Raw genomic sequence first — 16,568 nt, 5'->3', positions numbered from 1 at the left:
TATAAACTAGGTAATCACCACTGACCTGGAATAAAATAAAACTATTTTTCCTGGCCTAGAAGGTGTGCTGTCTAATGGAAATCTACACTGCCAAACATGCCATTTCAATAGGATGTTTTCAGTATTATCAGTAAACAGATATTTTTATTTGAGCTTTCATGTTGCTTGTGTTGGTTAAAAAAAAGAAATTTCTAGAAGCACTCTCCTACTTACAGAAACAAGAGTTTATCTGAATAAACAAGTGTCTGTTTTTTAAATTGATGATATTTTTGGGTTAAAACCTGCCTAAAACTTAATACCCATTTTAATGATGTACATATACATAAATATGGTTAGAAGTTATAGTTCAAAGTGTTATATCAACAGAAAAACCACAGCTCTCATCCTAAAATGAATAAAAGATAGATTATTCACAATTCATCATGAGTGAACATGGGCAAAAATACAGTTTTAGGTATTGCAATTTCCATATTACTTTGTGGAGCAAATTCTATGAAGTTTTCATTGTTTTATAGAATAAAAAATAAGTAAACAAAAGCAATTAAAAAATGTTGGTGGCTAAACCAAAAAGGCAGATATATAAATATGGGGGTTGTGGAGCTATTCTATAAGTCTGGAGTTTATCTCATGTCATCATTGGTTGTTAGATTGATGGAAGTTAATGTTCTGATGAGTTCATAGATTTTAAGAGGTTTTTAATTATTATCTAGATGTTAGGTATAACATAACAGGTTATAAAATTATTATTATTATCATCATCATCATCATCATCACAAGCTCTTTGTGCAGGTAATGATTAAGAAATTAAGTGCTTATACCAGAAGAAAATTTTAATTTGCAGTTTTCCCTGTTGATCAAGTATTATATTTTAAGTATGCAGGGGCCATATAATTGAATACTGAGGTCTCTGATAGCCAAGAGTCTTAGAAGATTAGAATAGTGAGTAGAGGCTATTAAGAAATTGATGAATCATATCAAAATAATTAGCTAATATGATCCTGATATAAGTTATTTTTATACTCTCTGTATGTATCATAGCAGTTATATGAGACATAGGTTACTATGTTTAGATAATTAATTACAGTTAGTACTATTAAATTGGGATTACACATGAATAAAATATCTAAACTATCCAAAATATATGAGACTTTATATTCCCCTTTATATCCAGTTATCTGTACTTGATAAACTGTGTTGCTTAGTTTTAAATGGTTAGAAATGGACATTTACCAAAATTAATGTAGTAATGTTTTTCTTCTTTGTTAATGAAATATTATATAATTAAATATTTGTATTATAAAATATCTTACATAGTATATCACTACATAAACTATAAAATAATATGAATGCTATTAAACAATGATGTCTTCAGTCTAATTTGGATGAGAAGAATTAACCAAAATCTTTAAGTATCTTTACTAAGAGTAAATGGAGTCCAAGTCTGATCAAACACTACATGTTTTTGTTTCACCTAAATTATACTGAACAATAAGACCATATATAAAAAGACCTGAAACAGTCTAACACCATCTTTAAAGCAGAAAGGTCAAAAATATTTTTTAAACCAAAACCAATAGCATATTATTATTTAGAAAAATACACAGTTGAATTTAAAATATAATAACAGCACTGTTTAAGAAGTTTAAAAGGTAAGAAATGTTTAGCTGCTTAGTGTCCTTGTTTGTCAGTGGCACTTAAATAAATATGTCCAGATGTCTTCAGAGTCCACATGAACATGATCTCACCTAGTGTGAAGAAGTCTATCACCTCTCAGCGGTGAGTTAGAAGTGCCAAAATATGGTCCATATCTTGAAATCAGAATGGACAGGTGTTGTGGTATTGTTATTGATGATGAAATCATGTGATTTTATTTTATTTATTTACTTTGCATGTTTTATTTTAATTTTGTATAGAAAATTCAGAAAACCAAGTTATTGGTTATGTATATATCTCTTTCTCTCTGTCTGTCTGTCTGTCTGTCTGTCTGTCTGTCTGTCTGTCTGTCTCTCTCTCTCTCTCTCTCTCTCTCTCTCTCTCTCTCTGTGTGTGTGTGTGTGTGTGTGTGTGTGTGTGTGTGTGTGTGTAAAAGCAGTTTTAAAGAAATTTTCAGTGTTTCCAAGATTGAAATATTCATTTTCCCATTTGTGATATCTTCTTCAAAAGTGTTTCATGAGATATTGCATAAGTTGTGAAAAGTATCTCAGTAATACCTTTCGGAGCTAACTATGCTGTTGTGCAAAATTACAGTACATTTCCAACTAGCATGTCTTAATTTTTTTCTTTCTTTAAAAAAACACTTATTTAATCACTTTCAGCATGATATGTATTCACTTATAAGGAAACACTAGCCATAATATGCTAATGTACAGAAGAACCATGCTACAATCTACAGACATAAAGAAGCCAAGCTGTATCCAAGGGAGGATGCTTGAATGTAACAAAGAAGAGGAAATAAAAATAGACATCTGAAGTAGATGGAGAGAGGGAGCTGTATGATAGAAGAGAAGAAGAGGGTAATGAGTGATGAGTGCAGGGGTCAGGTGTGGGGATAAAACATGTAGGCAATTGGGTGATGGCACGGGGGGACATGGAGAGAGACAAGAAATTGATGCTGGAGCATCTCTGGGATAGGTGAGGCCCCTGACAGTCTATGGGAGTGACCTTAGCTGAGATCCCTAACAATGGGAAACATGGAGGCAAACCTTGCCACTTCCTATGGCCAGTCAGGTCTTTCATTAGTGGGAGAGATATGCATACTCACCAATAAAACCTTCAACCCAAAATTCATCTTGCCTACCATGAGTACAGGAATAAATATGGAGCAGAAGTTTACAAAATAACAAACCAATGCTTGGCCCTACTTGAGACCCAACCCATGGGAGCGAGCCAAACCCTGACACTATTAGTTATACTCTGATCTGTTTTCAGACAAGAGCCCAGAGTAAATGCCTTCTGTGAAACTTCATTCAGAAGTTGATGGAAACAGATGCAGAGACCCACTGCCAAATAATAAGGAATCGCAAGGACTTTTGTAGAAGAGTGGGAGGAAGGTTCCCTCCATTCTTCCCTCTGCCTACAATGATTGAGGGAGACATAGGAGTCAAAGACACAACAAGAAAACCTACAGAGTAATCTAAACTGGGTCCATGGGCACTCATAGAGAATGAAACAGCAACCAAAGAGATTACATGGGCCAAACCTAGACTTCTTACATATGTAACAGAAGTACAGCATGGTTATCATGTGACTCCCCTAACAATGGGAGTAGGAACTATTCTTGACTCTGTTGCATGACACTGTGTCCCTTGTCCCTTATCTAGCATTGTTGGAGAAGAAGCATTTAGTCCTGCTGGGTGCGAGGGTAGGTTGGTGCCACTTAAGGTCCTCCCATTCCATAAGAAGAAGAGGTGGGGGAAAAGAGGAAGTGGGAGGCATGAGGATGGGACTTGGAGGAGAAAAGAGAGGGAGCTGTGTCGGCTCCGATACTTTAAAGATTCTACTTTATTAGGGTTTTATAAAGGCATATATCTCCCTTACAATCCAACTACCCTAAATATGAAGGAAGGAATATTAAGGATAACAAGAATGAAACCTTCTGTGTATCAGTTCCATGGGCCAATTCCCCTGGCATAATTCTCAGGAGTCTAGCAGATCATCTATCTGACAGAAGAAGCCAAACCATCTGTGGACTGAAAGTGGAGGTATCCCCAAGACTGCCACCACTGCAATCCCTGAAACTTCTGGGCACAACTGTGGGACAGAACCTCTAATCTCTCTGTGACTCCTTCCTCCCAACCTATGGTCATTTTTTTGCAATACAATATCTCAGCTGAAGTTGCCTGACCTTTTCTTTTGTCTTGGACTGATAATTCTCCTTCCAGTCTATCTAAGATGTTTATCAGTTTGTGGAGACTCAGTGAGGTTAAGCATCCTAAAACTATTTTCACCTTGCAACCAGACTAAGGCAAGATTACATTCTCTTCACAGGGCTGAGATCAAAATATAAAGTAATGTTACTTTTTATAGAAGATTCATTCAGGGACTAATTTAAGTATTTGTTTTAATAAGTAAAAGCAACTTACAATGTTATGTGTTTTCTGTTTATCTAATAGACTAAATTTGATAAAAAGATTTAAACATTTGTTCAGATGGACAAGGTTTACAATCACTATGTGATATAGTGAAAATATTTTTAAGAAGGCATATTTAAAGTGGATTTTATGTACTTAAGGCAATGATTATTTATAAAAAAAAGCAATTCCCTAATTAATATATATTTAATCATAGTTAGTAATGTTTATTTAGTAAGCAGATGCCAAGAAAAATCAACAATTAAAGATATTAATGTAGAAATTTAAATACTGATTTAATCTCAGGATATTAAATTAACACTTTAAAATTTAATAATTTTCCATTAATTTTAATATACTTAAAACCATATTTTTAAATGGATCGCCACAATTTTATGTGATGTGCTATATATAAAAAAGCTAATAATTTATATAAGTAGATATTTAGAGTTTACAATGGAAAGTAATCTTTATGAAAATCCATGTATCAAACAATAAAGTTTTATGAAATATTTACTATTTTGAAAGCTATCATTTCAATGGGTTAAAATGTTTAGGGTCCTCAAATTTATAAAACAGTACATTATTTATCAGTCTTTAATATATTATCATAATATTTAAACTATAATTTGCATGCACATTTTACTGGATTTACCAAAAACACTTTTACCACATATCAATCAATGAATTTAAAATGAACAGAAGTGACCAATGTTTTTATTGTCCAGTGGCGGCCTAGCTTCTCTCTGTGCTGTCAGTCAAGGTGCTGCTTGATTTCAGACAAGAGCAGATGAACTTCAAGGTCAAATATCTAGTATCTTTCTGGGTTTGCTTAGAGCACTCATGGTGAGGTCCATGTGTGAGACTGGGGTGTGGAAAGAGTTTTACAGTTAGTTCTTTTAGAATGAGATTACTGGTATTAGAGGTCAGTGAAAACTCTGGAGTTCCAAAGGCCAGTGGTGGTACCATGTGGGACTTTTTCTTGTTAGAAGTTTGAATTGTAATCCCGAGATCACCCAGTGCAATACTGAGATCACCCAGATCACGAGACCCCCAAAATGACTACCAGGTCTCGATATGGATGCAACATACACAGGGTCTTCTATTACAGGCTCGAGATTCAGAACACAATCCTTCCTGATGCATCAGGATAGGAGTGTAACACTGAGCTTCAAGGGCAATGGGTTCATATAGAGAATCAGGGTTTGTGTGTCACAAGAATGTCAACTTTTAAGCAGGGTACATGGAGCCTGGATATTCAGGGAAGTTGTTTTATCTCAGAGGACAATTGGGAGTTAATTGTATCTAATCCCTCCAGTGGAGTTTCTTGAGACTGCTAGCAAATCTAGTTTATGGGAGTGCGTGATCATTCCTGGAACACAGGAAGAAGTGAAGTAACCTGGAGAACAAGTCCTCACAGAACATTCACAGACCATCACATTAGTTGCATAATATACATTACACATAGAATATGGCATTAATTTTGCCCTCACATAATCAGCTTCTCTCTGGAAAAGCCAGTTTTACCTGTGAGTAGATAATGGAAAGCAACTCCTTCTTGTTTCTGGAAATTAAAATAAAATCCCATTTGGTAGAAATATAAGTAGTCAGACTCTATTCAGCCACTTCAAAGCACCATTCCAAGACTTCAAATGACTCAGAGACTAGTATCCAGGAGATAACCTGGGGCTGTCCCTTTTACAGGCTGAGGGATTTAAATACCCTAGGTCCCAAGTTAGAACTCAGTTCACTTGCTCTCTCATTCTTTTTGTCTGTTTACCAACACAAACATTTTCCCCTTTCTCATGAGTTTCTTTTTGTTTTTCCTTTCATTAGCTTACCTTGGACAATTGTCTCTACACTAAATGTATATGATTCTGTGCATGAGTTAATGGTTGGTTGTTTTTTTTTTTTCTCTCTCTCTCTGTTGTTTTATTCCAAAACAAAGGTGTTCACATCTGGTTCACTTTTAAGTCAGGGACCTCCCTGGCACCTCCAGCTGCCTGCTGGAAGAGGTTCAGAAGTGAAGAGGACCTCCCTGCAAAGGAGAGTGGGAACCTGGGCTCCTGAGAACACATGGCACAAAAAGGGAGAATTGTGCTCTAGTATAATATTCAAATATTTTAATCATTTAGTTTACTTCTTGAATTATTCTCTGTCAATTTCACAGGATAAGCTTGGCTAGTAACTTTTAACTGTCAACTTGATACAATTTAGCATAACTTCAGAATGTCTCTTGAAAACTGTTTTTTGATTCTTTGTGAGTTTCGCATCATGCACACCATTCCAATTCATCCCCTTCCCTCCTCTTATCCCTACTTAGCACTAGTGACATGCCCCTCAAAATAAAACAACACAAGCATCAATAACAAAAAAACTCCACAAATCAATGTAAAGTAAAAGAAACAAAAATAAAGCATAGAAAACATATCATCATTGACATTGTAGTATGTCACATTGTGTCCCACAGAATATCCCTCTGTCTACATATTTCACTTGAAAATATTTATAGCAAAGAGCTGTTGGTCTGGTTAAGAAATCTGGCTTCTGTGATACCACCAATAGTCAATATTCAACAGGACTCCTTCATCTATTCTGTTGTTGTCTTGTGTCTTTGAGATCCTGCAGCTGTGATGCAGCAGGACTATCCCTTTCACAAGTCCCAAGAATATACACTTGATATGGATTTTGAAGTGGACCAACACAGAGCCCTCTATCTGGGCCGGGGTGGTAGCTGAGCTGGCCATCCTGCAAGATATTCCTTATCAGCTCCACTAGGCGAAGTTCAACTCTGTTCTGGCTAGGACAACCGAAGCTGCCATCAGTAGAAGGCAGGATAAGCTATCCTAAACTCTTGCCCTTAGGACTAGGTTACCTATACCAGGGCTCCAGAGACAGCTTCGCTGTGTTGCCAATAAAGGCATAGGTCCCATCCTTCCAGGTGCCATAGGATGTGAGGCACTGGGAAAGCCTTCCTGTTCTTAAACTCTTGAGATAGGTCAACGTGGCATATCCATCAGGCGCAGTTCCAATGTGTTGCTCAGGCTAGGTGCAGAGCTCACCCTCTAATCAAGGTGCAGGGATAGCTTTTCATCCTCATGCTCTCAAGGGCACTTCTCCCTCTTCTCTCCTTCAGGGATTGCTCACACTTGCCCCTTTGACCAAGGTAGGCACTAATGTGGACAGGAGAGTATTCTTTTTAAAAATCTTTCCATTTTACATACTGATTGTGACCCCCTCCCTCATTGTATTCCAATCCCACCCTCTCCTCATCATTCTGTCTCCCTCAGTTGCCTAATCCTCAGAAAAGGGAGACCTCTTCCCCTAACATCTGACCTCAGCCTATCAAGTCTCATCTGTACTGCCTTTATCCTCTTCTGTGGCCTGGCAAGGCTGCCCCAGCATGGGCTAGTAATCAATATGTGGGCACCAGATCCTATGTCAGAAGTACTCCCTACTCCCCATATTATGGAACCCACAAGGAGACTGTACTGACATCTACAACATCTGAGTTTAGGGGCTAGGTCCACAGCATGTTCATAGTATTTTTTTTGGTGCATCAGTCTCTGCAGCACCCCCCTCCTCCAAATGGATTTGTTGCCTCCTTTGGTCTCCTTGTAGATTACCTAACCCCTCCAGATCCCTTTCCTCCCCAACACTTCCATAACACTCCCTGTGCTCAGCCTGTATTTGGCTGTTTTTCTTAGCACCTGCTTGTATCTCCTATTGGGTTGTGTCTTTTAGAGGATAACACCACTATAATACAGAGACCCAAAGAATCTAAATAACAATGAAGACCTTAGGGAGATTGCTTAAATTCTCATTCATAATGACAAATAACATACAAGAAGAACATTCTGACAGGTTTATTTGGGTCCAGGGGTCCTGCTCAAACTGGGGGAACCAGCCAAGGGCAATATAGGTGGTAAACATCGAACCCTTACCCAGATCTAGCTGATGGAAAAGGCATTCTCCACTGTTGAGTGGAGAGTGTGGTCTGACTTTCATGTGAACTCTGGTGCCCCAATTTTGACCATGTACCCTTGATGCAGAGGCCTGGTGGCAATCAGAGGAAGGTTAGCAGATTACCAAGAACAGACTTCATACCCTATGGTGTTTGTCTGTTGGAAACAAACTTGTCAGAGGGCACATAGTATTTGGCTAATAGGATTGTAATGCTCTTCTAAAAAATCAGTTTTCTCCTTCAATTTTATTTGCCTGGGCATTAAGGTAGTTTCAGGCCTACCTGTGACTAAATGTCAGGCAACCTACAGTTTTAAGGAGGCATAGCTCATATGCCATTTTCTTCTAACAATCAACACAATACAAAATTCAAGTCAAATACCACTATCTCCAGGTTCCTTAGTTTGCACAAGAAACACTTCACGAGTACTTTTTTTTTCTATATCTAAGCCTTTGAAAAAGTTTAGATTGAGGAGTTTATACCTTAAAATCATGCTAACATTGGCAGTTCTTTTATGTTTATTTATCCCCTTCCCCTCTCTTCTTCTTCCTTTTTTTCCTACTCCCTCTCATCCTTTCTTATTTCTTCCTATTCCTTCCCTTCTCTCCTCTGCCCTTTGATCTCATTCCCTGACCTTCATTATCCTTCCCACATCTCTCCTCCACTGTCCTTTTCTCCTATCTTCTTCCCTTTATTTCTTTTCTATTTTCTCCTAATGTTATCTTCCCTTCTCCTTTCCTTGATCTTTCCTTTTAGCTTCTTCCCTTCTTTTTTATTCTCTTCTCTCCAGTCTCTTCTACTTTCCCATTAGATTTCATTCTCTTCTCTTCCCTTCACTTTTCTCTCCAGCCATTACCTCCTACCTCCTTCCCTTAATTTCCCACTTAATAATGCTATTTACTTTTTACTATATAGACTATAATTAAAGGCCTGAGAGATGAAAAATCAATGTCTCTACCATAACAAGGAAGCCTAGTGTTAGTTTGGAAACTTCAAAATGTCTCTTAGTCCTTTATCATTGGCAGAGTTCATTTAAAGTTTGAAATCATACTCTATCACAACTATTCACATGTCAGAAATTTTCATTAGGATACATTGTTGGGAAAACCAATACTTCATTTCTAATTTTTTGTTAACAGTGTCTAGAAGTAGACTGTCAGACAGTGGTTATTGATCATGTTGTGATGCTTTTTCTAAGGGTATCTAGGTAATGGTATTATGTCTGTGCTTTGACTATATATAGTAAAGGTTTGTGGATTATTTTCTGCTCATATGCCAAGAAGTATACTTCCAACTGTGTAAACCATTACTACCTATCTAATATCATTTATTCCTGAAGATTTTCAACCCTGAGACCAATTATTTATATCAGAGAAACAACTTGAGTTGAAAGTAAGCATTAAAGGATGGTTTTAGTGCCATTAGGAACTACCAGTGAGTATCAACATCAAAACCAGGAAGAAACAAGTCTCTACTCATGCCAGATGAGCTCAGGACATTATATTTTCTGAAGAAAACAGAATTTTTTTGATTCTTTGGATGTCCATTCACAATTTAAAACAGTCAAAAAACATAGTTGTGTCAAGCATCAATGGAAATATCAGCATGCAGTACCATTTAATTTAAAAGGATTTGGTTTCTTCCCAAAACATATTCTCGTGGAAGAAGGTTTTTTTTTACTTCTGCTTTCTGTATTTACCACATTCTCATCAGTACATGTGGTAAACTTTAAACCCCTACCCAGATATAGCCAATGAGAAGAATATTCTCCACAGTAGAGTGGAGAGTGGGATATGACTTCCATACATACTCTGGTGCCTCATATTTGACTATGTCCCCTGGAGGGGGAGACCTGGTGGCACACAGAGGAAGGAGAGCAGGTTACCAAGAAGAGACTTGTTACCGTATGAGCATATACAGGGGGAGGAAATCCCGCTCAGCAACAGTCATAGGGGAGGGCAATAAGGGGAAAATGGGAGGGAGGGAAGAATGGGAGGATACAAGAGATGGGATAACCATTAAGATGTAACAAGAATAAATTAATAAAAAAAATTAAAAAAGAGAGAATGTAAAATTTTTCTCTTCTGTCAGAAAATAGGGTATTTATTTGTTTATAGAGGTTACATGGTTCTTTTCTTTCTGAAGGAAAGAATTTAATCAAGAAACAAAGACAGTTTAAACAGAAGTTCACTTTGCAAAACAAACACTCCAGAGAAATATTGAAGTGGGATGCCCCAAGTTTGGTAGAAACCCAGTGGGTTTTGAATTGCATATTTCAAAGTTTTAATGAATATTTATGATGCAAGTGTCTTTGTCATGTATTATAGTAAGAGAGATAGTAAATGTTAGATATCTCCCTATATATAATTATATCTGGCACATATTTCACTTGTTAATCTCAATCATTAGACAAAGATAAAACACGGGGGAATGTATTGGTATAACTTTGTCTATTATTTTAGCATTGAAATAGTAACCCTTTGAATTATGACCCTTCTAAATTAATCTTTTTGTCTGCAGTTTACTTTTTTCAATCAAGTAATCTGACATTCCCTGAAGAACAATAATTTGGATAGACAGTAGTTTATCTTATTGGTTTTATTTTATTCAAATTTTAAATATTATTTTTATAGAAAAAACATGGAGAAATAAGAATACCAAAGACCTAATAGGTTAATGTAACTATACAAAAATGAGGGTTTGGGAAGTTAATCCAGATCTTTCTCAACAGCTTACATTAAAACTGCACTTACCACTGACTCTTGCTTTCCTGTTCTATGATCTTAGAAATTTCATGGAGAAGTGGCCATCACTAAACTAAGCACCTATTCAACTTTAAGTACTATATACAGTAGTTGATCTGCATTAGCCAGTTTTTCAAGCCCATGTATACATAATAATTTGTAAGATAAGCTTAGTTTATTCAAGATTGTGTATGTAAAAAACAGTAGAACCAACATTAAAATGGGTGGCTGTTTTAGCCTCAAACATGCATTTTTCATTAATACCAAAACAACAACAAAAGAAAATCACTTATATTTACTTGCTTCTATGGAATTAAACATTCCTAAATTCTGTTTTCATAATATTCATTTAGGAGAAATGTACCTGTATACATATATTTATTTGTACGAATGTACACATACATACATACATACATACATACATACATACATACATACATACAAATACACACACACACACACATGCACACACACACGCAAATGCTTACAAGCTGTGGCCCTTACAATGCTGCAATGGCTATCTACCAATGAATTCAATAGAGTCTGTTATAACAAACACTACTCATGAAAGTGATTATAGAATTGCTGTTGGACCAAATTTACTGATTCATTTTCTCAGCTGAATCATTTTTCCCAAGTGAAAATAGTTTGGATCAAGCTGACATCAAACAAACCAACTCCTCATTGCAGTGCCTGTTGTGAACTCTGGTCCTACAATATCCAAGAAGAAGATTAATCTGACTAAACTATTTATGTCCAGTTTTTAAACATCCTTGATGCCAACATAACAACAAACTTTGTGATGATGATGAAATCTGGCTCCCATTGTTACAGATCACCGTTGTTTACTATAAATCCAAAGACCTAGTTTTATGAAACTCGAAGCCGATCACTAATAGCTTCTTTTCCTTTATATCAGTGACTTCTTGAGAAAAAATTGTAAAGTCATTTAATGTGCTTGAGTTCTGACTTCTCTAACTATTCTGTAATCTTTCTTCCAACTGCACCCACGCTTCCTTATCTCACCGTTTAGGCTCATGTTTTTTAATATTTGTAATGGGCAGGGAAGATTTCTTCATTACATAGACATTGAAAGGCATGATAAATCTGTCTTAGTTATGGTTTCTAATGCTGTGAAGATATATCATGAAACTGGTAATTCTTATTTTGAAAAGCATTTAATAGGGGCCGCCTTACAGTTTCTGACACTCTAGTCACTCTCATAATGGCAGCCTGCAGAAAGACATGGTGCTGGATAAGGACCTAAGAGTTCTGCATCTTGACCCAAAGCCAGCAAAACAACTGTGTGCCACACTGCAGTGTAGCTAGAATACATATGACCTCAAAACCCATCTCCCCAGTGACAATATCAGTGAGGCCTCATCTCTTTTTTTTTTTACTTTATTAATTTACTCTTGTTACATCTCAATGGTTATCCCATCCCTTGTATCCTCCCATTCTTCCCTCCCTCCCATTTCCCCCTTATTCCCCTCCCCTATGACTGTTCCTGAGGGGGATTACCTCCCCCTGTATATGCTCATAGGGTATCAAGTCTCTTCTTGGTAACCTGCTGTCCTTCCTCTGAGTGCCACCAGGTCTCCCCCTCCAGGGGACATGGTCAAAGGTGAGGCACCAGAGTATGTGAGAAAGTCATATCCCACTCTCCACTCTACTGTGGAGAGTGTTCTGTCCATTGGCTAGATCTGGGTAGGGGTTTAAGGTTTACCACCTGTATTGTCCTTGGCTGGTGCCTTAGTTTGAGCTGGACCCCTGAGCCCAAATGTGCCTATCATAATGTTCTACTTGTAGGCTTCTAGGACCCTCTGGATCCTTCTACTTTGCCATTCTCCCATGCTTCTCTCATCTAGAGTCCCACTAGAATGTCCTCACCTCTGTCTCAGTTTCCTGGTAAGTGAAGGCTTTCATGGGACATGTACCTTGGGCTCATATGCAGATATAAGTTACTCTTGATAGCTCCACTCCCTATGGCTAAGCATTCAAACACAAGTGTCTATGTGGGCGATTCCTATTAAAACCACCACATTATCTTACAAAGCTGTGCTTCGTATGGAAAATTTAGCCAAAGCTTTGGTATCTAATTGGCATCCAGGCAAGGTTCAGTGGGCTGGAAAATTCTATATGGCATAACTTCTTTTGAAATGATTAGAAATATTGAGTGTTAAATGAATATATTTTTACTCAAACAAGTACAATGTAGGAATTATTGATATTTAATAAGATATTCATTGCACACAGAAGCTGAGCTGGGACATGAATGCAGGGAATTTTGTTCTCACACCATTCTACAATCAGCTATTCTATCCATATGATTCATCTATTAGAGGAGCCAATACAGTTTGCATTACTGCTAACGGGAAGAGTAGAGGCACTGAGAATTAATAAGGTTATTCCTACACATGCTTAAATTTATTCTATGTGGACATTTGAGTAAGTAGATAATCTTACTATTTAGTATATTTAAGAAAAAACTGGAATGTAGTCCTCACCTCTCCAAAGGCTCAGGAAACATAGCAGAAAGAAGAGAAAAAAAATGGAAAGGCACCAGAAAGTGGGGAAGAATTTTGCAGAATGCCAATTTCCTGGTATGTCATGTGTCATGAGTTACTGTCCTGTGAGACAAGCAAATACTGTCTTTGGAAGTTTATCTACATGGAATCCACTCAAAAAACATTTCTTCTGAGTTTGTCCATGGTTCACATCCCCACAGTAAGAAGTGAAGTTGCTCCTGGGATTCTACCTGAGTGTTTAAGTGTTCCCTACCATTTTGGATTCAACTAACTTATCCTTAATTGCATGTGACCTGTGAGGGGCAGGGGAAGAAGAGAACAAGCTCCTTCACCTATGTGGCTTCAGGGAAGCCTTCATCCTTGTTGAATAGTGGAGTGTACACACCCCTGAAAAGGACCCCTAACCTAAGCACTGTAAGGAATACCAACAAATTCATTGTTTGCCCTAAGGTAAACTTTGGAGAAACTGTGCCTTGGTTCGTAACTGAGATTTTGGGTGGACTGAAGAAGAAATCTTAGCAATGAAATGGATGTTGCTGTCTGGAACATAAGTCTACAAGGGGAAGAGGAAAATGTCATCAAAGTGCATCATGCTTGTTTACATAAATGCCATAAATCACATTATTATATATAATTTATATATACTAATAGAACTTTTTCAATGATTTGGAAAGCAATACTTGGAGACATCATTTAATATATTTTCCCCATCATGAATGTCACTTATAACTTGATGAGCTTAAGGTGTGCTCCAGATCTCAGGACTCAATAAAATATTTTCTAATTTCTGCAGAATTACAGTGTACCCAACTTCTATTAGTAACTCTTCATATCAATACTCTGATTACTACCACAGTGCTGAAAATTGATGTCTATACTCACACTTTGAAATTTTAAATATAAGCCTTAGACAAGGACATTAAGTTCTACTCAGGCTGTGAGCCACTCAGAAACAGGCACAGAGTACAATATATCTGTGAACCACCAATATTCAGGCACTGAGTACAGCAAGGCTGCAATCCACTCTGACACAGGCATTGCGTACAACATGGTTTTATGCCAATTCACAAGACCCCTGAAAGACGAACAGGAAATGAAACCGATGCAAGCATACGACAGTCTTTAAGCACAGCTCTATCCAGGCTCCTGACCATCACCAGTGCAGTGGTATCCAGAGGAGAGCTCTGAACTCTGGGTTGAGGGAAATTTATAGGTCCCTCACACTCCAAGTGTGTCCCAGCCTTCAGGCCATGTCAGATCTCGGTTCCCTTGTAGAGGGAGTGGGGATTGAAAGAGGGAGAAGGAGACATAAGAAATATGATGCTAAGTATAGAAATCCCTGATCAAGTCTTCCTTTATAACAAGTGAGTACAGTTTATATAGCAAGGACACCACAAGCTGTATTACAAACTCACTTCCTCTAGCTACAGGACAAGAATACAGTCTTCTGAGTACTTCCCTGTAAGATTGTCATCAATCCTCTGAGTAGTTCCCTATAAGAACTTACTTATTTATTTCAAAGGTAAACAATCAAAAGATAGCCTAAACACAAGGCTTCTTTCAGCAAATGTCAACTACTTGAAGGTCACATCATCTAGCCTAAGCATAGGACTTCTAGCATTGCTTAATTTAGCATGGCTCCCCCATACCAGTTCACCCAATGCAGGGGGATTCCAGTCCAGTAAGCATCTATTGGTTAAAATATAAAAAGAAATATTGTATTTTAATCTGATTGGTTGTGAGAAGGTGCCAAAAGCACAAACAGCTTTGACTTTCTTGTTCTCTCTTGCTGGGGGAAGCATTTGTTCTCAGGTTCCAATTAAAATATACCCTCCTGTGCTTATTGGCTCTTTATAGGTGGTTGGTTGACCTTGATATGTCTAACATCTGGGAACATTTGCTACTTTCCTACTGTCCCCTGATTGGCTCAGACATTTAGGTCTATTCCTTACTTTACCCCAGTGACTCTAAGATCAATTTTCATTCATCTGGACTTTTTCATTCTTCTGGACTTCTCTCAGGCATAGGCACTCTTAGCATGAAGATGAACAATCATACTGACTGTAAGCTTTCCAACCTCATTCATTGCACAGCAGCCATTGTTTCTGGAACTCCTCTGTGTCAGCAACAGGATGAAACATGTGTGAAGATTCTGCTTTTGTTTCTTCTTTTGAGTATTACTCGTAATTTCCTTAATAGTCATGTAGATGAAGGTGCTGAGAGAATTCACAATTATAATTTGAATAGCACTCCAATTATAGTTTATTGTTACTTGGGAATGGGTTAGGCTTACGTGGAATATTTAAGTTTAAATGTCATCTCCAATACTTAATAGAGGACAATTTGGATTTTATTGATTAATTAATGTCTACATGCAGCATTCTATTTTTCTAAAGGCCAGTAAATGCACCTGACTGTTCCCTAAATGTTAACATATTCAGATAATTATAATGGCACTGTACTTTCTGCAAAGGCTGTTTCAGTTATTTGCTAACACAGAGGTCTCAGATACATTTGAAGTTTGTTTTAGAAGAAAAATTATATTAAATAACCTAAAGCAATTATTATAGAAAAATCTCTCTTAAAAGTCCATTGATTTATGGCAATCAACATGTTATATCCTTCCCACACAGAAACTCATTTTCCAATGCTTTAAATGTAGTGTAGATGGATTGAATACAAAGAAGGCTTCACAGACAATAAGCACTGCCATATGGTAAGGTCAAATATTCTGCTTAGAAAACTCAAATGACAGGCTAGCAGCCTGAATGAGAACTGTGGGCTTAAAATTCAGACAAAGATATCAAACAAACAGTATTGAATTCAATCCTATTTCATACGTTAGGAAGTAATTATTTGCTACCGACGTTTTTTCACCAAAGAATTGCACTGATGCTAGGAAAAAAGTTAGATCCAAAGTTACTGGCCCAACAAGACTTAAAATCCACCACCAGATCAGAAACTTGAAAACAAGATATAAAGTTGTGGTGGTCAAGAATATGAGAAAAACAGAAGAATAGGTGCTAGCAGTTGGTTTAGCTATGTCACTTCAGACCAGCTTCAAGGACATTGTTGGCAGGAAAGCATGATTTTCCCTCAATGAGCTCTTCAACTTTTGGGGAAACTAAACCTGTATACACAGTCTTGCATCATATACAGTTTTATAACAGATTACGTTCTGGTAAATGAACTTCTTTGAAGAATGTAGACCTTTCTTGTGCCATTATAGAGGAGGCACAAAAAATGGGAAAAATGGAGAAGA

The sequence above is a fragment of the Acomys minous genome, assembly GCF_964271855.1.
Source record: "Acomys minous genome assembly, chromosome: 1".
Classification (NCBI taxonomy): domain Eukaryota; kingdom Metazoa; phylum Chordata; class Mammalia; order Rodentia; family Muridae; genus Acomys; species Acomys minous.
The sequence above is the reverse complement of the archived record's forward strand: the minus strand, read 5'-3'. Positions refer to the sequence as shown.